General features: G+C 56.5%; 4 pseudogenes; all 4 read right to left on the bottom strand.

The window, feature by feature from the left end:
• Positions 1-546: 546 nt before the first annotated feature.
• On the bottom strand, positions 547-726 carry LOC116434507 (U2 spliceosomal RNA; annotated as a pseudogene).
• Positions 727-8,899: 8,173 nt separating this feature from the next.
• On the bottom strand, positions 8,900-9,080 carry LOC143176001 (U2 spliceosomal RNA; annotated as a pseudogene).
• Positions 9,081-16,642: 7,562 nt separating this feature from the next.
• LOC116434614 (U2 spliceosomal RNA) lies at positions 16,643-16,823 on the bottom strand (annotated as a pseudogene).
• A 7,864-nt stretch (positions 16,824-24,687) lies between these two features.
• LOC143176048 (U2 spliceosomal RNA) lies at positions 24,688-24,867 on the bottom strand (annotated as a pseudogene).
• Between the last annotated feature and the right edge of the window lie 746 nt (positions 24,868-25,613).

The raw sequence follows: 25,613 nt of genomic DNA, 5'->3' as shown, positions 1-25,613 counted from the left end.
GTGGTTGACGTGGATCAGGCGAGCCGTCCTTCCCGTCGGGGTTGCCGATGGCCAAGTCCTGGTGGGTCTTTGCGGTGTTGGGTGACCCACGTAGAGGAAGACCAGGGTTGTCCAGGCAGGCCAGGGATGGTGGTTGGTCCTCGATGAAGTCCTGGACCCTCGGTAGACCCTGGTCGTCCTCTCCCTCGGCTGTCCTCGGGAGCAGGATGCGTGGTGGTGCGCAGGTGGAGGTGCGCCGGTGGTCCTCCCGCGCAGGTGGGTGGCGCAGGTGTACTCCCGCGCTGGCTCGATCCGGTCCCGCGGCGAAGGCACTTTTACACACTTCACCGCACAACACCTCGAGCACTGATCGTGTACAGACCTTGCCGCGCACACGCCCGATCGCAACTCGGCCCGCACTGTTGCGCAGTATCGCGACCCGTGAAGTTATAAAACTACCGCGGCGTCGGGTATACTTATCGCGGAGTCAGAATACCAACAGGGACTATTTTTGGAGTCCAGCGAGCCGATCCGGCTATTAGAAAAGGTAGGGAGCTCAATTGCAGCGCAAATTGAGCCGTTTCCGGCGGCACTGCAGTGCCGGACCGACTCGCGGCGGAAGTGGAGCGAGCCCCAGCGATCCGCCTGACTCCAAAAATCAGGTTAATATTCTGACTCCGCGATGCGGAGTGTATCAGATATTAAGCTGATAAGAACAGATAAAAGGCGTTTATTTCCAAAACATGTTCCCCCGGTCTTACAATGTTCGGCCGGGGGTAGGTACAATATTACGCCTTTACGGCGAAGGTGGCTGACTCATTTTTAATAATTATATTATGTTTCAAATACTACTTGCATTATTGCTATTTTCATAAGCGCAGCTATTCTTATATACATAGGCGAATCCATATACTAAGTACTAGATAAATAGCGAGCGAATAAATAAATAGGTAATTAATACATATAGACGAATAACATAAATAAATAAGGAAATAAATAAATAAATAAATAGCTAAAAGAAAATATAAATAAAGATAAAATAATACTAAAATGAGACGACGTTAATACATGGATACATGCGCATACAAAGTTAGGTGAATAGTACGGGGTGTAGTTTATGTCTAATATCGCCGGCTTCGGGACTTTGAGTGCCCGGCCCTTCGCCATATTAATACAATAAAATTATAACATAATAGATAACAAAAGTATCAAACGGAGTACAATAGATAAATAAATAAAATAGATAGAATAAAGAGGATAAATACAATAAATAAAATGAACGAAATAAATAAAATAGACAAAATAAATAAAATAAATAAATGAATAAATAAGATAGATAAAGTAAATAAAATAAATAAATAACTAAATAATTATCACAAACAATAAATAGTCAATAAATAGCTAAATAAATGAATAAAGATAGATAGATGGGCAGGTGAATAAATATAGTTAATCGCATAGCACTGTATACGTTTAATAGAATATGCTGATAGGGCGTCCGCGCGGAAACAAGGTCGGTGGGGCAGTGGCATGCAAGCTGGGGGGGGGGCATTCAGATACGGAGAAACAGGTAGTAAAATAATAGAGAAGAAAGTGAGTAACGTGGTTAGAGTAAAAGTAAGATTAAAATTAAAATAGGTCAGTGATTAAAACAAAGAAAGAAAAGCAGATAGGTTAGTATGTACAGCCATTATCACGAAATAAATAGAAGAAATAAAATTAGTAATAAATAGGTAAAATAAATAGATAAATAATGAATAGATAAAAAGAAGATTAATAAATAAAATAGATAAATAAATAACAAACAGATAAAATGTATAAATTAATTGTTAATATAGATGAATAAAATAAGTGTTTAAAATAATAGATATTTAAAATAATAATTAAATAAGTAAAATAAGAAAGTAGGTAGAATAAGTCAGTCAATTAGTCCAACAAAACATCTATATTAAGTTAGTTAGCTAAAGCAATTAGAATACGTATAAAAATAAATAAAAGAAAGGTAAATATCACAAGTCATATGACTAGGGAAGATAAATACAATGAAAATAATTTGACTAGATAAATAACTAAATATATAAATAATAAATACTAAATAACCAATTATAGAAATAAAGAGAGAGAGTAAAAATAATTAATGAATTAAGAAAAGAAAAGAAAAGAAAAGAAAAGAAAAGAAAAGAAAAGAAAAGAAAAGAAAAAGAAAAAAAAAAAAAGGAAAAAGAAGAGAAAAGAAGTAATGAAAAAGAAAAATCTTCTAATTGGATTAGCCACTCTACAATAATAGATGTTAATTAATAAAATTACTGGCTACATACTACTAATCCTATCCACTTACCTGGCTCACTGCTGTTCCCCGCTTGCTGCTCTCCTGCCTACATCGGGAGAGTGAACCCCCGCAGATTTTCACTGGGTCGGCCTGGATCAGGGGCCGGGGCATCCTCGGTGAGTGCCTCGCGATACTGGCGAACTCCCGAGACGTGCTCCACGTAGATATCCCGGCTCCACCGGACAGTCTCCGACACAATGAGCCGGCGCATCAGAGATGCGTACCGATTACCGATACGCAAGATCTTCAGCACCGACTCATTGGCCGGATCCCACGAGCCGAGAGCACCAACGACGATCGCGGAGACCGCCACCCGATAACCGCGCCCTCCGAGAACGTCGGCCAGGGGCTTATACTTTTGTATCTTTCGCGCCCTGGCCTCCTCGAACGAAATATACTCGTTCTCGAAGGGCACGGTAACATCGACGATGACGATGCTCCTTGAGGGCTCGTGCCTAACAACAATGTCAGGCCTAAGAGCCCCCAGATCCCCGTCGACGCCCTCGACTGTCCGGTTTACCCTTAATTCCCCTGGGAGCCGGCAGGCCTTACGGATGCGGGAAACCACCGCATCGTGGCGAAGTTGCCAGGCCGCCGAGTGCGGACGACAGTGGCAAAGGACGTGGGGAAGGGATTCGAGCTCCGCCCCGCATCGCCGGCAACGCTTATCACCCTCACCCCAGCGCCTTGCCCCGTTGAGAGGCAAGACGTCGAGGCGAGCTCGGTGAATAAAGCGCCAATCGGCGAAGCGGGTGAAGCTGCCGCCGCGGAGGAAGTGGTTTGAAGCACCACTCCGCGACGACACCCCAAATACCTTCCCCTGGTCCCTCTTACGCTGAAGGCGTTGATGATAGTATTCTACCACTGCCATCCGCAATCGGCGGATAATCTGGCCCCTCGCCACGGGCGGAACTATGGTCTCCCGATCGCGAGAACCCCTGAGCGTAACCGAGAGCTCAGATCTCGCCTCGCTCCACTGCCAACGCAATCCGAGCAGGTCCCGACTCCTGCGTGCCGCGTTCCGTGCCCTCGACCACAGTGAGGAAACGTCCCCCCCGTCCCTGGCGAAGTACCCCTCCAGCGAACCAGAGAGGTACTCGGCCAGGTCATTGTTCGACGGGTTGGTATGGCCGATTTTCCTGGCTACAGCCTCGCGCAGCGAGTTCCAGGCCAACTCCCTGACCACCGCATCATCCGCCGTCAAAAGACGGAACGCATGGGCGATGGTCAGGACGTCGGCCATGTCAGCAAGCGGAAGCAGTCCACATCCCCCCCTACTGGGTGGGAGGTAGACTACCTCCGCGCTGGCCCGCTGCGGGAGGTTGAGCCAGGACTTGGCCATACGTCGCACTCGCTTGTCGACTTCGACTAAGGGACGTTTCTCCACGTGGGCTCCCCGCAGGTAGAAGTCGAGGCGTGGCAGTATAAAAGCTGCCACGGTCTCGGCCTTCTGCCACGGGGCCAAGAGGGAACGGTCGACGGCCTGCAGGTCCTGAACCAGCTCGTCGATCGTCAGCAGTGGGGTTTGACGGACCTGAAACCCGGTGGGAACGCCCAGGTGTTCATAGGGCTCACCGGCTATCAGGGCGCGCATTTGCTGACCCTGGATGGTGAAGCGAGTGGCACGGATCCCGCGCGGCCCCCTGCCACGATGGTGGAGGGTCGCGCATTTTGCGGGATTAAACCGCAATCCGATGCCACTCGCCGCAGCATCCACTGCCTTTAGCAGCGTTTCCATGCCCTCCGGGGTGTCGGCGATCAACGCGAGATCGTCCGCGTACGCCAGGACACTGTGCCGATGGCCGTGCAGCGTGTAACCCGCCGAGGTTCCGGTAGCTGCGCGCAGCACCGGTTCCAGGGCGAGGTTAAACGCCACAGGGCTCATCGGACAGCCCTGGCGCACCCCGGAGAGGATGGGAACGGGGTCGGTAAACCCGTCGGCGGTCCGCACCCGCGTGGTGCAACCGTGGTACATACTCTTCAGAATATTCTGAAGAGTAGAGGGAACCCCGGCCTCCACGAAGGATTGGTAGATGGAAGCGTGGGGGACCGAGCCGAACGCGTTCGACAGGTCCAGCCACGCCACCACCACCTGACGCCCCCACCTGCGAGCGTCTGTAAGGGCTCCCTGCAGCACGAAGTTATGTTCGTAACACCCCTCGTACGGCAGGAAGCCCTTTTGCGCGGGACTTAGGCGCTTATTTTTGACCGACCACGCGACAAGACGGTCAGCCAGAACAGCGGCGAAGAGTTTCGGGGTCGTGTCGGACATGGCCAGCGGCCGCCAGTTCGACAGGTCGTCGCGATCGCCCTTTTTGTGCACGAGCACAGTGTTGGAAGTTTTCCAACACGAGGGGACCGACTCCAGACGAAGACATAGATTAAACAAAGAGGTCAGCAAATGCGACCCCGGATCTGCCCTTTTCAGATCATTGTAAGTTAGACCGTCGGGACCGGGCGCAGAGTTTGTCATACGCCTGATCCGACGATCTACCTCACTCACTTCGAAGAGCTTCACCAAGGCCACATTGCTGGCCTCGTCTGGAGCCTCGATGGAAGGCGGGGGAGGCCTAGCTCCCAGGTTCCCCGCCGGTGAGTACATGTTGAGGAAGTACTCGTGTACCCTGTCCTTTGGCACTTTGCAGTGCAAGGACGGGCCCATGAGCACCTCCTGAACAGCACGCCGACGGTTCTGCCTGAAGAGCCGTTGTATACGCGTAGCCTCCCTCACCTGGTCCCCCCGCGTTGGTCCACCTGCCAACACAGGACGATCGCGGTGACCGTTCGAACCGCGAGCCGCTTGGCCGCCCGACACGTCCCTAGCTCTCGCACGCTGTTGGGGCCTATCCGTCCCGCCACCTCTCGTGGTCGGTCCCTCGACTCTGAAGCCCTGAAGGTATGCTGCGATTTCCCTCGCAACATCCTCCAGCTGCTCCAGGGAGCCAGCGTTCTGCGCCATTCCGATCAACAACTCTCTCTCCGAAGGAAACGCTTCCCCGACCAAAGGCCGGATGGCGTCCCTTCTTCGAGAGGGCTGCCCGGATGCCGCAGGACGCCTGGGCTCACGAGGTCCCGAGGCACGCGAGGGTGCGGTCGGTCTGCGACTTCTCACAGGTGCGGTCGCCTCCGTCGCGGAGGCAGGAGCACCCCTCACGGTTGCATCCACGGGGACGGGCCTCCGATTATCCCTCCCCGCGCGATTCAAAACTACCCCTTCCCGCAAGGTAGAAATGGAGCCGGGGGCACTACGGGGGACGCTCGGGAGTCGCGTGGGGCTAGCAGGTGTTACGCTACTCACCGAGGATCCTCCGGAGCACCCTGCTCCAGGCCGATGCGCACTGTTGTGCGCAACGCTGTTGTTATTGTTGCTGCTGCTGCTGCTGCCCGGTGGCGGCCGGGCGGGGGACTTTTCCCGCGGTGGTTGGGCGGGCGGAGGCGTCGTCCTCTTCGCTGGCGGCAGCGGCTGCGCCTCCTCGTCGGACGACGAGCTGGACGACGGGATCCCGCGGTGGTGGCGTCGGCGGGATCCAGCGGCGATACGCCACGGCTCCGGTGATGATTCCGGGGTTACGGCTGCCCCGGCCGGCTGCGGCACCTCCACCTCTTCGATGGGTGGGAGGAGCGGGGCCGCTGGAGATGGTGGTAGCGGCCTGGCCACCATCGCTCCTCCCACAATAGGCAGGGGGGTCATAATCGGCCCCCCGCTGCAGGTGGTGGTGACGGTGGAGGTGCATAACGTCACCATACTCGCCGATGTTACCGGAGACGGAGCCCCCTGCTCGCCGCGGATGGTCGGCGGCGTCCTGGGGCTCCGGTGCTTCCTCGGTGGGGGGCTGCGTTTTGGTGGTGTGGGCCCGGGCGTTGTAGGGATGGCCCGGGTTGCTGTACGCAGCCCCCTTTCCGGTGCGACGTCAATCGGCGAGGGAGGTGACGTTAATGACGGGGCGCCTGCTGTGACGGCGGCGTAGGATGGTGAGGCCGCCGTCCTTACCCCCGAGGGTTTCCGTAAGGCGGCCCGAGGTGGTGTGGGGCCGCTGGAGGGACTCTTTCCCTGTACCACCGCCCTTGGTGATGGTGTGTGGGCGGTGGGAGTCCCTCCTACTCTCGGGGGCGTTCTTCTGGCTCCGGTCGGAGCCGCTACCGTCCTCCGGGTGGTGGTGGTGACAGTTCTTCTGCCCACCTCCACCGGGGCTTTGGCACCCCTCATACCCCGTGTCACCCGCCTTTGGGTGGTGGCAGGCGGGCTCCTGACGGGCGGGGTTCTTGCGGGAGGGGTGCCAGTCGACCCCCTGGTAGCGGGGGCCGCTCTTCTGCCCGGTGGGGTGGGCCTCGTTGCGGTAGCGGCTAAGGGACCGGAGCCTCTCCTCGTAGCAGGCGCCCTTGCAGCCGGCGGCGATGTCCTTGGGGCAGCCGACCCCGATCGCCGCGGCGGGCTGCCGCTCTTCTGGACCGGTGGCGTCCCCTTAGGTCTGGGGTAGGTTGGTTGGTGGGGGGGCGGGGGCGCGGGCCGGGCGCTGGTGGTGGGCCCAATCGTTATTGTTAACGTGGGAGTGCCGGACGGCGGCGTGCGATACGACGTCGTCATAGCCGTCGCCGCCGCCGTTACCAGCACCCCACGCAACGTAGTTTGTTTAGGGGCCCGCGCCTTGCCCCCCGTCGCCACCGGTCTCGTGGTCGTCGTCTTCGTCGTCGTCCTCGTTGTTGTCCCCGTTGTTGTTGCTGCTGTTATTGCCGCTGCCGCCCTTGTGCGCCGCATCGCGCAGGTGGTGATGGCCGTCCCCGTAGAATCCCTCGCCGATGAAGGGGTGTGGGTGGGCAGGGGCGGGGGCGGCGACGTCGCGGCGCACGTCGGATGCGGGGGCGGGGACTGGGCCGCCAAATTGGCAGCAGCGAACGCAGCAGCGCGCGGTTCTGCGGGGGCGGATGTCGCGGAACTCCCCCGACGCGAGGTGTTGCTTGGACCGGTCGCACCTGTCACGGGAGGTGCACAAGTCCCACTCGGACTGTTCTGTTGAGCGGAACTATGTATATGGCCGTGGTGCAGCTTCACCACCTTGAGAGGGTACTTCCCATCGCCGGTGAAGCTGCACTCACGGCACTTATAGGTTACTATAACGCCCGGATGATACTTCCGGGCGTGCTTCGTCAAGTCCGAGTGGGACCTGTACACGCCACTGATCCTGATCCCGGGGACGCCGAAGCAGGCAGGGCATCGGAACTCCGCCGGGAAGGGAAACTCTATCACCAGGGCAAGATTGTTACTCCCCTCGGTAGTGCAGGAGGTGACTGTCGCACTATCACCGCGGTCCTGCATCGCTCTTAAGACTAAGTCCTACGCTACGAGTGAGTCGAAAGAAGAAAGAGAGACAGAGTTGCTGTGGCAAATATTTCTAAGTGCCACAGCGAGGCGAAACGGGGAAGATAGACTAAGTGGGAATGACAGAGGAAGAGAAGAGAAAACTAAGTCCGAAAGCGATAGTAGGAATACCGCCACGCGCTAACACCCTACTGACTCCGCCGGCGCTAAGTCCGGTGTCGAAGACTGCCTGGAAAAATGACAGCCTCCGACGTGGCAGTCGGTAGGGAGACTAACGGATGACGGTTGCGGAGGAGTGCAGCGATCTCGATGGAGGAAGAGCGACGGAGTCGCCCACTCCACCGAGGACTGCACGGGGGTTGCACCGCAGGCGGGCCGACCTGACGTCCACTCACTAACGGGTGAGTGGAGTCAGCCTCCACGCGGGCGGTGACTGAAGGGAGAAGAAGGAGGTGGAGGCGCCACTCGACTCGGACCTCACGCGTCCCGGTCCGTTGACACACCTCAACGGATGAGAGCGATCGGAGGAGCGGGTGGACGCGTAGGGGTAAGGTAGAGGACTACCGACGATGATTCGAGCACCGCAGACGGCTGGAGACCGGCTGCGTTACCCTCCTCACTGCCGGGGGGATAGAGAGAAAAGAGAGACTCACTCGGCGCAGGAGTCCAGCGATGCAGGAGCGCTCTCCGAGGGGAATAACACCTCGCTCCTGATTCCTGATCCAGCGGTGGTTGACGTGGATCAGGCGAGCCGTCCTTCCCGTCGGGGTTGCCGATGGCCAAGTCCTGGTGGGTCTTTGCGGTGTTGGGTGACCCACGTAGAGGAAGACCAGGGTTGTCCAGGCAGGCCAGGGATGGTGGTTGGTCCTCGATGAAGTCCTGGACCCTCGGTAGACCCTGGTCGTCCTCTCCCTCGGCTGTCCTCGGGAGCAGGATGCGTGGTGGTGCGCAGGTGGAGGTGCGCCGGTGGTCCTCCCGCGCAGGTGGGTGGCGCAGGTGTACTCCCGCGCTGGCTCGATCCGGTCCCGCGGCGAAGGCACTTTTACACACTTCACCGCACAACACCTCGAGCACTGATCGTGTACAGACCTTGCCGCGCACACGCCCGATCGCAACTCGGCCCGCACTGTTGCGCAGTATCGCGACCCGTGAAGTTATAAAACTACCGCGGCGTCGGGTATACTTATCGCGGAGTCAGAATACCAACAGGGACTATTTTTGGAGTCCAGCGAGCCGATCCGGCTATTAGAAAAGGTAGGGAGCTCAATTGCAGCGCAAATTGAGCCGTTTCCGGCGGCACTGCAGTGCCGGACCGACTCGCGGCGGAAGTGGAGCGAGCCCCAGCGATCCGCCTGACTCCAAAAATCAGGTTAATATTCTGACTCCGCGATGCGGAGTGTATCAGATATTAAGCTGATAAGAACAGATAAAAGCGCTTTATTTTCCAAATAATGTTCCCCTGCCTTACAAAGCTCGGCAAGGGGTATATACAGAATAGCGCCTTTATGGCGGAGGCAGAGTCTTATATATGTTTATTATATGTATCCATGTGCACAGCTAAGTATGCATCAGTGGCTATGCAGTATACGTATATGGCGTAGCAAGTAGATCATCGAAATAAATAAATACATAGATAGATCAATAAATAGACAGAGGAATAAATAATAAATGACAGCATAGACAGATCAGACAACTATATAAATAAATGAGTAAATAAATAAATAAGCCGCAAATAAAATGATAAATAAATAAATAGATATACAAATTAGTTAATCCGCCATTAAAAGAAAAGAAGATGAATACTTAAGGTTAATTATAGAGCAGAAAGGTGGTTAAATAAATAATATATACAAAAAGAGATAAAAGAAAGACAATTCATGTATATGATTAGATATCGCATATTATCAGTAGGGCGTGGGCGCATAGCAAGGTCAGTAAGGCAGGGCATGCAGGCATAGGGGGGCATAGAGATGGAATAAAAAGAAAGAATGAAGATAGAGGCATATTAGTAAGCAGAAAAGAGCAGGGATAGTCAGTTTTAAAATTAAAAGATATCGGTTAAAAGAAGCGGATTGCTTAGTATATAGTGCCCATGTAGTAAATAAATAATGTAGTAAATAAAGAAGAAATAAATAAAATCCATAGATAAATAGAATCCATAAATAAAATAAATAAAATAAATAGGCAAATAAGGTTAATAGATTAAATAGATAAAATAAATATGTACATACGGTTAATAAATTAAATAGATAGATAAATGAAGTCCACAGGTAAAATAAATAAGTAAAAAGGAAGAATAGAATAGATTTATAACTAGAATACATATATAAAATAGATCATAAGTAGTTAAATAGTTAAAATTAAGAGTGTTCTAGTTATGTTGGTAATTCGATGTTAATAATTAAGATGCGTGGCTGCACAATACCAAGCCTATCCACTTACCTGGCTTCTTTTCTGCTGCTGCCCTCTCGCTGCAATTCCTGCCTAAGTCGAGGGAGCTTACCCCCGCAGATTTTCTGTAGGTCGGCCTGGATCAGGGGCCGGGACATCCTCGGCGAGTGCCTCGCGATACTGGCGAACTCCCGATACGTGCTCCACGTAGATATCCCGGCTCCACCGGACAGTCTCCGACACAATGAGCCGGCGCATCAGAGATGCATATCGGTTACCGATACGCAAGATCTTCAACACCGACTCATTGGCCGGATCCCACGAGCCGAGAGCACCGACGACGATCGCGGAGACCGCCACCCGATAACCGCGCCCTCCGAGAACGTCGGCCAGGGGCTTATACTTATGTATCTTTCGCGCCCTGGCCTCCTCGAACGAAATATACTCGTTCTCGAAGGGCACGGTAACATCGACGATGACGATACTCCTTGAGGGCTCGTGCCTAACAACAATGTCAGGCCTAAGAGCCCCCAGATCCCCGTCGACGCCCTCGACCGTCCGGTTTACCCTTAATTCCCCTGGGAGCCGGCAGGCCTTAGCGATGCGGGAAACCACCGCATCGTGGCGAAGTTGCCAGGCCGCCGAGTGCGGACGACAGTGGCAAAGGACGTGGGGAAGGGATTCGAGCTCCGCCCCGCATCGCCGGCAACGCTTATCACCCTCACCCCAGCGCCTTGCCCCGTTGAGAGGCAAGACGTCGAGGCGAGCTCGGTGAATGAAGCGCCAATCGGCGAAGCGGGTGAAGCTGCCGCCACGGAGGAAGTGGTTTGAAGCACCACTCCGCGACGACACCCCGAATACCTTCCCCTGGTCCTTCTTGCGCTGAAGGCGCTGGTGATAGTATTCTACCACTGCCATCCGCAATCGGCGGATGATCTGGCCCCTCGCCACGGGCGGAACTATGGTCTCCCGATCGCGAGAACCCCTGAGCGTAACCGAGAGCTCAGATCTCGCCTCGCTCCACTGCCAACGCAATCCGAGCAGGTCCCGACTTCTGCGTGCCGCGTTCCGTGCCCTCGACCACAGCGAAGAAACGTCCCCCCCGTCCCTGGCGAAGTACCCCTCCAGCGAACCAGAGAGGTACTCGGCCAGGTCATTGTTCGACGGGTTATGGCCAATTTTCCTGGCTACAGCCTCGCGCAGCGAGTTCCAGGCCAACTCCCTGACCACCGCATCATCCGCCGTCAAAAGACGGAACGCATGAGCGATGGTCAGGACGTCAGCCATGTCAGCAAGCGGAAGCAGTCCACATCCCCCCCTACTGGGTGGGAGGTAGACTACCTCCGCGCTGGCCCGCTGCGGGAGGTTGAGCCAGGATTTGGCCATACGTCGCACTTGTTTGTCGACTTCGACTAAGGGACGTTTCTCCACGTGGGCTCCCCGCAGGTAGAAGTCGAGGCGTGGCAGTATAAAAGCTGCCACGGTCTCGGCCTTCTGCCACGGGGCCAAGAGGGAACGGTCGACGGCCTGCAGGTCCCGGACCAGCTCGTCGATCGTCAGCAGTGGGGTTTGACGGACCTGAAACCCGGTGGGAACGCCCAGGTGTTCATAGGGCTCACCGGCTGCCAGGGCGCGCATTTGCTGACCCTGGATGGTGAAGCGAGTGGCACGGATCCCGCGCGGCCCCCTGCCACGATGGTGGAGGGTCGCGCATTTTGCGGGATTAAACCGCAATCCGATGCCACTCGCCGCAGCATCCACTGCCTTTAGCAGCGTTTCCATGCCCTCCGGGGTGTCGGCGATCAACGCGAGATCGTCCGCGTACGCCAGGACACTGTGCCGAAGGCCGTGCAACGTGTAGCCCGCCGAGGTTCCGGTAGCTGCGCGCAGCACCGGTTCCAGGGCGAGGTTAAACGCCACAGGGCTCATCGGACAGCCCTGGCGCACCCCGGAGAGGATGGGAACGGGGTCGGTAAACCCATCGGCGGTCCGCACCCGTGTGGTGCAACCGTGGTACATACTCTTCAGAATATTCTGAAGAGTAGAGGGAACCCCGGCCTCCACGAAGGATTGGTAGATGGAAGCGTGGGGGACCGAGCCGAACGCGTTCGACAGGTCCAGCCACGCCACCACCACCTGACGCCCCCACCTGCGAGCGTCTGTAAGGGCTCCCTGCAGCACGAAGTTATGTTCGTAGCACCCCTCGTACGGCAGGAAGCCCTTTTGCGCGGGACTTAGGCGCTTATTTTTGACCGACCACGCGACGAGACGGTCAGCCAGAACAGCGGCGAAGAGCTTCGGGGTCGTATCGGACATGGCCAGCGGTCGCCAGTTCGACAGGTCGTCGCGATCGCCCTTTTTGTGCACGAGCACAGTGTTGGAAGTTTTCCAACACGAGGGGACCGACTCCAGACGAAGACATAGATTAAACAAAGAGGTCAGCAGATGTGACCCCGGATCTGCCCTTTTTAGATCATTGTAAGTTAGACCGTCGGGACCGGGCGCAGAGTTTGTCATACGCCTGATCCGACGATCTACCTCACTCACTTCGAAGAGCTTCACCAAGGCCACATTGCTGGCCTCGTCTGGAGCCTCGATGGAAGGCGGGGGAGGCCTAGCTCCCAGGTTCCCCGCCGGTGAGTACATGTTGAGGAAGTACTCATGTACCCTGTCCTTTGGCACTTTGCAGTGCAAGGACGGGCCCATGAGCACCTCCTGAACAGCACGCCGACGGTTCTGCCTGAAGAGCCGTTGTATACGCGTAGCCTCCCTTACCTGGTCCCCCCGCGTTGGTCCACCTGCCAACACAGGACGATCGCGGTGACCGTTCGAACCGCGAGCCGCTTGGTCGCCCGACACGTCCCCAGCTCTCGCACGCCGTTGGGGCCTATCCGTCCCGCCCCCTCTCGTGGTCGGTCCCTCGACTCTGAAGCCCTGAAGGTATGCTGCGATTTCCCTCGCAACATCCTCCAGCTGCTCCAGGGAGCCAGCGTTCTGCGCCATTCCGATCAACAACTCTCTCTCCGAAGGAAACGCTTCCCCGACCAAAGGCCGGATGGCGCCCCTTCTTCGAGAGGACTGCCCGGATGCCGCAGGACGCCTGGGCTCACGAGGTCCCGAGGCACGCGAGGGTGCGGTCGGTCTGCGACTTCTCGCAGGTGCGGCCGCCTCCGTCGCGGAGGCAGGAGCACCCCTCACGGTTGCATCAACGGGGACGGGCCTCCGATTATCCCTCCCCGCGCGATTTAAAACTACCCCTTCCCACAAGGTAGAAATGGAGCCGGGGGCACTACGGGGGACGCTCGGGAGTCGCGTGGGGCTAGCAGGTGTTACGCTACTCACCGAGGATTCTCCGGAGCACCCTGCTCCAGGCCGATGCGCACTGTTGTGCGCAACGCTGTTGTTATTGTTGCTGCTGCTGCTGCTGCCCGGTGGCGGCCGGGCGGGGGACTTTTCCCGCGGTGGTTGGGCGGGCGGAGGCGTCGTCCTCTTCGCTGGCGGCAGCGGCTGCGCCTCCTCGTCGGACGACGAGCTGGACGACGGGATCCCGCGGTGGTGGCGTCGGCGGGATCCAGCGGCGATTCGCCACGGCTCCGGTGAAGAATCGGGGCTAACGGCTGCCCCGGCCGGCTGCGGCACCTCCACCTCTTCGATGGGTGGGAGGAGCGGGGCCGCTGGAGATGGTGGTAGCGGCCTGGCCACCATCGCTCCTCCCACAATAGGCAGGGGGGTCATTATCGGCCCCCCGCTGCAGGTGGTGGTAACGGTGGAAGTGCATAACGTCACCATGCTCGCCGAAGTTACCGGAGACGGAGCCCCCTGCTCGCCGCGGATGGTCGGCGGCGTCCTGGGGCTCCGGAGCTTCCTCGGTGGGGGGCTGCGTTTTGGTGGTGTGGGCCCGGGCGTTGTAGGGATGGCCCGGGTTGCTGTACGCAGCCCCCTTTCCGGTGCGACGTCAATCGGCGAGGGAGGTGACGTTAATGACGGGGCGCCTGCTGTGACGGCGGCGTAGGATGGCGAGGCCGCCGTCCTTACCCCCGAGGGTTTCCGTAAGGCGGCCCGAGGTGGTGTGGGGCCGCTGGAGGGACTCTTTCCCTGTACCACCGCCCTTGGTGATGGTGTGTGGGCGGTGGGAGTCCCTCCTACTCTCGGGGGCGTTCTTCTGGCTCCGGTCGGAGCCGCTACCGTCCTCCGGGTGGTGGTGGTGACAGTTCTTCTGCCCACCTCCACCGAGACTTTGGCACCCCTCATACTCCGTGTCACCCGCCTTTGGGTGGTGGCAGGCGGGCTCCTGACGGGCGGGGTTCTTGCGGGAGGGGTGCCAGTCGACCCCCTGGTAGCGGGGGCCGCTCTTCTGCCCGGTGGGGTGGGCCTCGTTGCGGTAGCGGCTAAGGGACCGGAGCCTCTTCTCGTAGCAGGCGCCCTTGCAGCCGGCGGCGATGTCCTTGGGGCAGCCGACCCCGATCGCCGCGGCGGGCTGCCGCTCTTCTGGACCGGTGGCGTCCCCTTAGGTCTGGGGTAGGTTGGTTGGTGGGGGGGCGGGGGCGCGGGCCGGGCGCTGGTGGTGGGCCCAATCGTTATTGTTAACGTGGGAGTGCCGGACGGCGGCGTGCGATACGACGTCGTCATAGCCGTCGCCGCCGCCGTTACCAGCACCCCACGCAACGTAGTTTGTTTAGGGGCCCGCGCCTTGCCCCCCGTCGCCACCGGTCTCGTGGTCGTCGTCTTCGTCGTCGTCCTCGTTGTTGTCCCCGTTGTTGTTGCTGCTGTTATTGCCGCTGCCGCCCTTGTGCGCCGCATCGCGCAGGTGGTGGTGGCCGTCCCCGTTGGATCCCGCGCCGATGAAGGGGTGTGGGTGGGCGGGGGCGGGGGCGGCGACGTCGCGGCGCACGTCGTTTGCGGGAGCGGGGACTGGGCCGCCAAATTGGCAGCAGCTAACGCAGCAGCGCGCGGTTCTGCGGGGGCGGATGTCGCGGAACTCCCCCGACGCGAGGTGTTGCATGGACCGGTCGCACCTGTCAAGGGAGGTGCACAAGTCCCACTCGGACTGTTCTGGTGGGCGGAACTATGTATATGGCCGTGGTGCAGCTTCACCACCTTGAGAGGGTACTTCCCGTCACCGGTGAAGCTGCACTCACGGCACTTGTATGTCACTACAACGCCCGGATGATACTTCCGGGCGTGCTTCGTCAAGTCCGAGTGGGACTTGTACACGCCACTGATCCTGATCCCGGGGACACCGAAGCAGGCAGGGCATCGGAACTCCGCCGGGAAGGGAAACTCGATTGTCAGGGCGAGATTATTACTCCCCTCGGTAGTGCAGGAGGTGATCGTCGCACTATCACCGCGGTCCTGCATCGCTCTTAAGACTAAGTCCTACGCTACGAGTGAGTCGAAAGAAGAAAGAGAGACAGAGTGGCTGTGGCAAATATTTCTAAGTGCCACAGCGAGGCGAAACGGGGAAGATAGACTAAGTGGGAATGACAGAGGAAGAGAAGAGAAAACTAAGTTAAAAGCGACAGAAGGAATACCGCCACGCGCTAACACCCTACTGACTCCGCCGGCGCTAAGTCCGGTGTCGAAGACTGCCTGGAAAAATGACAGCCTCCGACGTGGCAGTCGGTAGGGAGACTAACGGATGACGGTTGCGGAGGAGTGCAGCGATCTCGATGGAGGAAGAGCGACGGAATCGCCCACTCCACCGAGGACTGCACGGGGGTTGCACCGCAGGCGGGCCGACCTGACGTCCACTCACTAACGGGTGAGTGGAGTCAGCCTCCACGCGGGCGGTGACTGAAGGGAGAAGAAGGAGGTGGAGGCGCCACTCGACTCGGACCTCACGCGTCCCGGTCCGTTGACACACCTCAACGGATGGGAGCGATCGGAGGAGCGGGTGGACGCGTAGGGGTAAGGTAGAGGACTACCGACGATGATTCGAGCACCGCAGACGGCTGGAGACCGGCTGCGTTACCCTCCTCACTGCCGGGGGGATAGAAAGAAAAGAGAGACTCACTCGGCGCAGGAGTCCAGCGATGCAGGAGCGCTCTCCGAGGGGAATAACACCTCGCTCCTGATTCCTGATCCAGCGGTGGTAGAGGTGGATCAGGCGAGCCGTCCTTCCCGTCGGGGTTGCCGATGGCCAAGTCCTGGTGGGTCGTTGCGGTGTTGGGTGACCCACGTAGAGGAAGACCAGGGTGGTTGTCCAGGCAGGCCAGGGATGGTGGTTGGTCCTAGATGAAGTCCTGGACCCTCGGTAGACCCTGGTCGTCCTCTCCCTCGGCTGTCCACGGAAGCAGGATGCGTGGTGGTGCGCAGGTAGTGGTGCGCCGGTGGTCCTCCCGCGCAGGTGGGCGGCGCAGGTGTACTCCCGCGCAGGCTCGATCCGGTCCGCGGCGAAGGCACTTTTACACACTTCACCGCACAACACCTCGAGCACTGATCGTGTACAGACCTTGCCGCGCACACGCCCGATCGCAACTCGGCCCGCACTGTTGCGTAGTACCGCGGCGGGTGAATTTACCGCGGCGTCGGGTACGTATCGCGGAGTCAGAATAGTAACAGGGACTATTTTTGGAGTCCAGCGAGCCGATCCGGCTATTAGAAAAGGTAGGGAGCTCAATTGCAGCGCAAATTGAGCCGTTTCCGGCGGCACTGCAGTGCCGGACCGACTCGCGGCGGAAGTGGAGCGAGCCCCAGCGATCCGCCTGACTCCAAAAATCAGGTTAATATTCTGACTCCGCGATGCGGAGTGTATCAGATATTAAGCTGATAAGAACAGATAAAAGCGCTTTATTTTTCAACAAATGTTCCCCCAGCCTTACATGGTTTGGCTGGGGGTAAGTGTACAGGAGCGCCTTTTATGGCGAGGGCAATATCTTATAGTTTATCATATAGCTCGTATACGTATCAACTAGTTATTCGTTTGTGGCTGTTTTGTAGTGTTAAGTAATATACAAATAACAATGCGTGTTAGAAGGTGGGCAAGCCGATACATAATTAATCGTGGCTGGAACCCGGATTTTGATTCCTAGGCCTTCGCCATTATAATAAAATAAATAACAAAAGAAGAAAAAACAATAGACTAGATAGAACATGTAGATAGATAAATAAATAAATAACTATTTGGATTAAAACAAATAATAAATGAATAATAAATAAATAAATAAATAAATAAATAATGAATAAATATATAAATAAATAATAAATAAATGAATAAATAAATATATAAGTAAATAAATAATAAATAAATATATAAATAAATAATAAATAAATGAATAAATAAATATATAAGTACAAATAAATTACAAACAAATAAATAAATAAATATGTTATGAATATAGCGATAGGTAGAGAGGTTAATATTGCATAAAATGGGCGCGTGCGCGTGGTCAGGTACAGTGAAGCAGCATGCGAGAGGCAGGGGGGGGCGGCATAGGCAGAAGTTGGGTTAGTGGAAAATAGTGTAAGTACTCATAGAGAATATTAAGATAACATAAAAAGAAAGAAAGAAAAATATAGTAGAGTAAAATAAAGTAAGTTAAAAGTATAAGAAAAATAAAAATCATAATGGTAAATTAGAAGCTAGTCAATTTAGTTAATATAATACAAATTAAGCTAAAATAAGGTATAATCAATAAAAGTCTGTGATAAAAGATGTTGATAGGTAAAACCAGTGTATCTTTGCGTACTGTATTAGTCATGTATCTAGTCATTATTATAATATTAGTTAGTACGGTTAAAATCTAGTCAATGTGGAGGTGAATAAAGATAAAGATGTTAATAGTTAAAATGTAGTTAATAGTTAAAATGTTACAAGACGGGGTAAACAGATAAAAGAAAAGAAAAATAAATAAGTAAAATATATAAATAAGTAAAAGAGAGAAAGAAGAACAGCTAATTAGGTGACTAGATGAATAAGTAGTTAAATAATTAAATAAATATGTCAGTAAATTAAATAAATAAAATAAAATAAAATAAAATAAAATACGCTATGGCTCGTAACTAACTAAGAGAAGGAGCGAAAGAGAAAAGGTATATAAATAGACTAGATTAATTGACTAGGGTCACTTAGTTTTTAATAAAAGATTATATTCGTACTTACACAGCCGCTGACCCCTGGTGTTTCTGCCGCTTAAGTCGGGGGAGTTAGCCCCCGCAGATTTTCAATACGTCGGCCCGGATCAGGGGCCGGGACATCCTCGGCGAGTGCCTCGCGATACTGGCGAACTCCCGATACGTGCTCCACGTAGATATCCCGGCTCCACCGGACAGTCTCCGACACAATGAGCCGGCGCATCAGAGATGCGTATCGATTACCGATACGCAAAATCTTCAGCACCGACTCGTTGGCCGGATCCCACGAGCCGAGAGCACCGACGACGATCGCGGAGACCGCCACCCGATAACCGCGCCCTCCGAGAACGTCGGCCAGGGGCTTATACTTTTGTATTTTTCGCGCCCTGGCCTCCTCGAACGAAATATATTCGTTCTCGAAGGGCACGGTAACATCAACGATGACGATGCTCCTTGAGGGCTCGTGCCTGACGACGATGTCAGGCCTAAGAGCCCCCAGATCCCCGTCGATGCCCTCGACTGTCCGGTTAACCCTTAATTCCCCCGGGAGCCGGCAGGCCTTAGCGATGCGGGAAACCACCGCATCGTGGCGGAGTTGCCAGGCCGCCGAGTGCGGACGGCAGTGGCATAGGACGTGGGGAAGGGATTCGAGCTCCGCCCCACATCGCCGGCAACGCTTGTCACCCTCACTCCAGCGTCTTGCCCCGTTAAGAGGCAAGACGTCGAGGCGAGCTCGGTGTATGAAGCGCCAATCGGCGAAGCGGGTGAAGTTGCCGCCACGGAGGAAGTGGTTTGAAGCACCACTCCGCGACGACACCCCGAATACCTTCCCCTGGTCCTTCTTACGCTGAAGGCGTTGATGGTAATATTCTACCACCGCCATCCGCAATCGGCGGATGATCTGGCCCCTCGCCACGGGCGGAACTATGGTCTCCCGATCGCGAGAACCCCTGAGCGTAACCGAGAGCTCAGATCTCGCCTCGCTCCACTGCCAACGCAATCCGAGCAGGTCCCGACTCCTGCGTGCCGCGTTCCGTGCCCTCGACCACAGCGAAGAAACGTCCCCCCCGTCCCTGGCGAAGTACCCCTCCAGCGAACCAGAGAGGTACTCGGCCAGGTCATTGTTCGACGGGTTGGTATGGCCGATTTTCCTGGCTACAGCCTCGCGCAGCGAGTTCCAGGCCAACTCCCTGACCACCGCATCATCCGCCGTCAAAAGACGGAACGCATGAGCGATGGTCAGGACGTCGGCCATGTCAGCAAGCGGAAGCAGTCCACATCCCCCCCTACTGGGTGGGAGGTAGACTACCTCCGCGCTGGCCCGCTGCGGGAGGTTGAGCCAGGATTTGGCCATACGTCGCACTTGTTTGTCGACTTCGATTAAGGGACGTTTCTCCACGTGGGCTCCCCGCAGGTAGAAGTCGAGGCGTGGCAGTATAAAAGCTGCCACGGTCTCGGCCTTCTGCCACGGGGCCAAGAGGGAACGGTCGACGGCCTGCAGGTCCTGGACCAGCTCGTCGATCGTCAGCAGTGGGGTTTGACGGACCTGAAACCCGGTGGGAACGCCCAGGTGTTCATAGGGCTCACTGGCTGCCAGGGCGCGCATTTGCTGACCCTGGATGGTGAAGCGAGTGGCACGGATCCCGCGCGGCCCCCTGCCACGATGGTGGAGGGTCGCGCATTTTGCGGGATTAAACCGCAATCCGATGCCACTCGCCGCAGCATCCACTGCCTTTAGCAGCGTTTCCATGCCCTCCGGGGTGTCAGCGATCAACGCGAGATCGTCCGCGTACGCCAGGACACTGTGCCGATGGCCGTGCAACGTGTAACCCGCCGAGGTTCCGGTAGCTGCGCGCAGCACCGGTTCCAGGGCGAGGTTAAACGCCACAGGGCTCATCGGACAGCCCTGGCGCACCCCGGAGAGGATGGGAACGGGGTCGGTAAACCCATCGGCGGTCCGCACCCGCGTGGTGCAACCGTGGTACATACTCTTCAGAATATTCTGAAGAGTAGAGGGAACCCCGGCCTCCACGAAGGATTGGTAGATGGAAGCGTGGGGGACCGAGCCGAACGCGTTCGACAGGTCCAGCCACGCCACCACCACCTGACGCCCCCACCTGCGAGCGTCTGTAAGGGCTCCCTGCAGCACGAAGTTATGTTCGTAACACCCCTCGTACGGCAGGAAGCCCTTTTGCGCGGGACTTAGGCGCTTATTTTTGACCGACCACGCGACGAGACGGTCAGCCAGAACAGCGGCGAAGAGCTTCGGGGTCGTATCAGACATGGCCAGCGGTCGCCAGTTCGACAGGTCGTCGCGATCGCCCTTTTTGTGCACGAGCACAGTGTTGGAAGTTTTCCAACACGAGGGGACCGACTCCAGACGAAGACATAGATTAAACAAAGAGGTCAGCAGACGTGACCCCGGATCTGCCCTTTTTAGATCATTGTAAGTTAGACCGTCGGGACCGGGCGCAGAGTTTGTCATACGCCTGATCCGACGATCTACCTCACTCACTTCGAAGAGCTTCACCAAGGCCACATTGCTGGCCTCGTCTGGAGCCTCGATGGAAGGCGGGGGAGGCCTAGCTCCCAGGTTCCCCGCCGGTGAGTACATGTTGAGGAAGTACTCGTGTACCCTGTCCTTTGGCACTTTGCAGTGCAAGGACGGGCCCATGAGCACCTCCTGAACAGCACGCCGACGGTTCTGCCTGAAGAGCCGTTGTATACGCGTAGCCTCCCTTACCTGGTCCCCCCGCGTTGGTCCACCTGGCAACACAGGACGATCGCGGTGACCGTTCGAACCGCGAGCCGCTTGGTCGCCCAACACGACCCCAGCCCCCGCACGCTGTTGGGGCCTATCCGTCCCGCCCCCTCTCGTGGTCGGTCCCTCGACTCTGAAGCCCTGAAGGTATGCTGCGATTTCCCTCGCAACATCCTCCAGCTGCTCCAGGGAGCCAGCGTTCTGCGCCATTCCGATCAACAACTCTCTCTCCGAAGGAAACGCTTCCCCGACCAAAGGCCGGATGGCGCCCCTTCTTCGAGAGGGCTGCCCGGATGCCGCAGGACGCCTGGGCTCACGAGGTCCCGAGGCACGCGAGGGTGTGGTCGGTCTGCGACTTCTCGCAGGTGCGGTCGCCTCCGTCGCGGAGGCAGGAGCACCCCTCACGGTTGCATCCACGGGGACGGGCCTCCGATTATCCCTCCCCGCGCGATTCAGAACTACCCCTTCCCGCAAGGTAGAAATGGAGCCGGGGGCACTACGGGGGACGCTCGGGAGTCGCGTGGGGCTAGCAGGTGTTACGCTACTCACCGAGGATTCTCCGGAGCACCCTGCTCCAGGCCGATGCGCACTGTTGTGCGCAACGCTGTTGTTATTGTTGCTGCTGCTGCTGCTGCCCGGTGGCGGCCGGGCGGGGGACTTTGCCCGCGGTGGTTGGGCGGGCGGAGGCGTCGTCCTCTTCACTGGCGGCAGCGGCTGCGCCTCCTCGTCGGACGACGAGCTGGACGACGGGATCCCGCGGTGGTGGCGTCGGCGGGATCCAGCGGCGATTCGCCACGGCTCCGGTGAAGAATCGGGGCTAACGGCTGCCCCGGCCGGCTGCGGCACCTCCACCTCTTCGATGGGTGGGAGGAGCGGGGCCGCTGGAGATGGTGGTAGCGGCCTGGCCACCATCGCTCCTCCCACAATAGGCAGGGGGGTCATAATCGGCCCCCCGCTGCAGGTGGTGGTGACGGTGGAGGTGCATAACGTCACCATGCTCGCCGATGTTACCGGAGACGGAGCCCCCTGCTCGCCGCGGATGGTCGGCGGCGTCCTGGGGCTCCGGTGCTTCCTCGGTGGGGGGCTGCGTTTTGGTGGTGTGGGCCCGGGCGTTGTAGGGATGGCCCGGGTTGCTGTACGCAGCCCCCTTTCCGGTGCGACGTCAATCGGCGAGGGAGGTGACGTCAATGACGGGGCGCCTGCTGTGACGGCGGCGTAGGATGGTGAGGCCGCCGTCCTTACCCCCGAGGGTTTCCGTAAGGCGGCCCGAGGTGGTGTGGGGCCGCTGGAGGGACTCTTTCCCTGTACCACCGCCCTTGGTGATGGTGTGTGGGCGGTGGGAGTCCCTCCTACTCTCGGGGGCGTTCTTCTGGCTCCGGTCGGAGCCGCTACCGTCCTCCGGGTGGTGGTGGTGACAGTTCTTCTGCCCACCTCCACCGAGACTTTGGCACCCCTCATACTCCGTGTCACCCGCCTTTGGGTGGTGGCAGGCGGGCTCCTGACGGGCGGGGTTCTTGCGGGGGGGGTGCCAGTCGACCCCCTGGTAGCGGGGGCCGCTCTTCTGCCCGGTGGGGTGGGCCTCGTTGCGGTAGCGGCTAAGGGACCGGAGCCTCTCCTCGTAGCTGGCGCCCTCGCAGCCGGCGGCGATGTCCTTGGGGCAGCCGACCCCGATCGCCGCGGCGGGCTGCCGCTCTTCTGGACCGGTGGCGTCCCCTTAGGTCTGGGGTAGGTTGGTTGATTGGGGGGCGGGGGCGCGGGCCGGGCACTGGTGGTGGGCCCGATCGTGATCGTTAGCGTGGGAGTGCCGGACGGCGGCGTGCGATACGACGTCGTCATAGCCGTCGCCGCCGCCGTTACCAGCACCCCACGCAACGATGTTTGTTTCGTGACCCGCGCCTTGCCCCCCGTCGCCACCGGTCTCGTTGTCGTCGTCTTCGTCGTCGTCCTCGTTGTTGTCCCCGTTGTTGTTGTTGTTGTTGTTGCCGCTGCCGCCCTTGTGCGCCGCATCGCGCAGGTGGTGGTGGCCGTCCCCGTAGAATCCCTCGCCGTTGTAAGGGTGTGGGTGGGCGGGGGCGGGGGCGGCGACGTCGCGGCGCACGTCGAATGCGGGGGCGGGGACTGGGCCGCCAAATTGGCAGCAGCTAACGCAGCAGCGCGCGGTTCTGCGGGGGCGGATGTCGCGGAACTCCCCCGACGCGAGGTGTTGCTTGGACCGGTCGTACCTGTCACAGGAGGTGCACAAGTCCCACTCGGACTGTTCTGTTGAGCGGAACTATGTATATGGCCGTGGTGCAGCTTCACCACCTTGAGAGGGTACTTCCCGTCACCGGTGAAGCTGCACTCACGGCACTTGTATGTCACTACAACGCCCGGATGATACTTCCGGGCGTGCTTCGTCAAGTCCGAGTGGGACTTGTACACGCCACTGATCCTGATCCCGGGGACACCGAAGCAGGCAGGGCATCGGAACTCCGCCGGGAAGGGAAACTCGATTGTCAGGGCGAGATTATTACTCCCCTCGGTAGTGCAGGAGGTGATCGTCGCACTATCACCGCGGTCCTGCATCGCTCTTAAGACTAAGTCCTACGCTACGAGTGAGTCGAAAGAAGAAAGAGAGACAGAGTGGCTGTGGCAAATATTTCTAAGTGCCACAGCGAGGCGAAACGGGGAAGATAGACTAAGTGGGAATGACAGAGGAAGAGAAGAGAAAACTAAGTTAAAAGCGACAGAAGGAATACCGCCACGCGCTAACACCCTACTGACTCCGCCGGCGCTAAGTCCGGTGTCGAAGACTGCCTGGAAAAATGACAGCCTCCGACGTGGCAGTCGGTAGGGAGACTAACGGATGACGGTTGCGGAGGAGTGCAGCGATCTCGATGGAGGAAGAGCGACGGAATCGCCCACTCCACCGAGGACTGCACGGGTGTTGCACCGCAGGCGGGCCGACCTGACGTCCACTCACTAACGGGTGAGTGGAGTCAGCCTCCACGCGGGCGGTGACTGAAGGGAGAAGAAGGAGTTGGAGGCGCCACTCGACTCGGACCTCACGCGTCCCTGTCCGTTGACACACCTCAACGGATGGGAGCGATCGGAGGAGCGGGTGGACGCGTAGGGGTAAGGTAGAGGACTACCGACGATGATTCGAGCACCGCAGACGGCTGGAGACCGGCTGCGTTACCCTCCTCACTGCCGGGGGGATAGAAAGAAAAGAGAGACTCACTCGGCGCAGGAGTCCAGCGATGCAGGAGCGCTCTCCGAGGGGAATAACACCTCGCTCCTGATTCCTGATCCAGCGGTGGTAGAGGTGGATCAGGCGAGCCGTCCTTCCCGTCGGGGTTGCCGATGGCCAAGCCTGGTGGGTCGTTGCGGTGTTGGGTGACCCACGTAGAGGAAGACCAGGGTTGTCCAGGCAGGCCAGGGATGGTGGTTGGTCCTGGGTGAAGTCCTGGACCCTCGGTAGACCCTGGTCGTCCTCTCCCTCGGCTGTCCTCGGAAGCAGGATGCGTGGTGGTGCGCAGGTGGTGGTGCGCCGGTGGTCCTCCCGCGCAGGTGGGTGGCGCAGGTGTACTCCCGCGCAGGCTCGATCCGGTCCCGCGGCGAAGGCACTTATTACACTTCACCGCACAACACCTCGAGCACTGATCGTGTACAGACCTTGCCGCGCACACGCCCGATCGCAACTCGGCCCGCACTGTTGCGCAGTATCGCGACCCGTGAAGTTATAAAACTACCGCGGCGTCGGGTACTTATCGCGGAGTCAGAATACCAACAGGGACTATTTTTGGAGTCCAGCGAGCCGATCCGGCTATTAGAAAAGGTAGGGAGCTCAATTGCAGCGCAAATTGAGCCGTTTCCGGCGGCACTGCAGTGCCGGACCGACTCGCGGCGGAAGTGGAGCGAGCCCCAGCGATCCGCCTGACTCCAAAAATCAGGTTAATATTCTGACTCCGCGATGCGGAGTGTATCAGATATTAAGCTGATAAGAACAGATAAAAAGGCGTTTATTTCAAAACATGTTCCCCCGACCTTACAAAGTTCGGCCGGGGGTAGATACAATAACATTACGCCTTTATGGCGAAGGCTAATTAAAATATTAATTTTAGTTATAATAAGGGTTATCTAGAACCGCCTAGTTGCGGCCTTGGCTATAGCGTATATAGATAAATAGGCAAATAAATATAAAAATAAAGGAGTACGTTAAAATGATAAATAAATAAATAGATACATTTAGATTAAGATTAGCGAATGCAATAGAAATAACATAAATAAATAAATAAATAAATAAATAAATAAATAAATAAATAAATAAAAAGAACAACAAATAATGATAAATAGATAAAATCGAGGGATAGGTATATACAATTATGGTTGAGTATGTACCTAAATCATAATTGCTTAGTCGCTTTCGGGTCATTAGGATGCCCGAGCCTTCGCCGTAGAAACTAACGCAAAGCAGAGTAATATAACTTAAAGAAATAATATAAAAACGAGACAGAAATAAGAATAAAAGAATTAATACATAAATTAAATAGTCGCAAAATAAATTATAAAACGCAAATAAATATATACAATTCGCTAACTATTAGTGGCAATATTATAGTTAAATTGGGGCGCATGCGCGTTAGTGCAGGTTCAGGTAGATGGTAAGCAGCGTGTTGCAGCAGGCGATAGGAGTGAGCCAGGTTTAAAACCAAAATATATAAGTATTACATAAATAAATAAATAGATGAGCAAATAAATAGATAAATAATTAAGTAAATAAA

Source organism: Nomia melanderi, chromosome 1 (genome assembly GCF_051020985.1).
Source record: "Nomia melanderi isolate GNS246 chromosome 1, iyNomMela1, whole genome shotgun sequence".
NCBI lineage: Eukaryota > Metazoa > Arthropoda > Insecta > Hymenoptera > Halictidae > Nomia > Nomia melanderi.
This window is presented reverse-complemented; position numbering and strand designations above follow the sequence as displayed.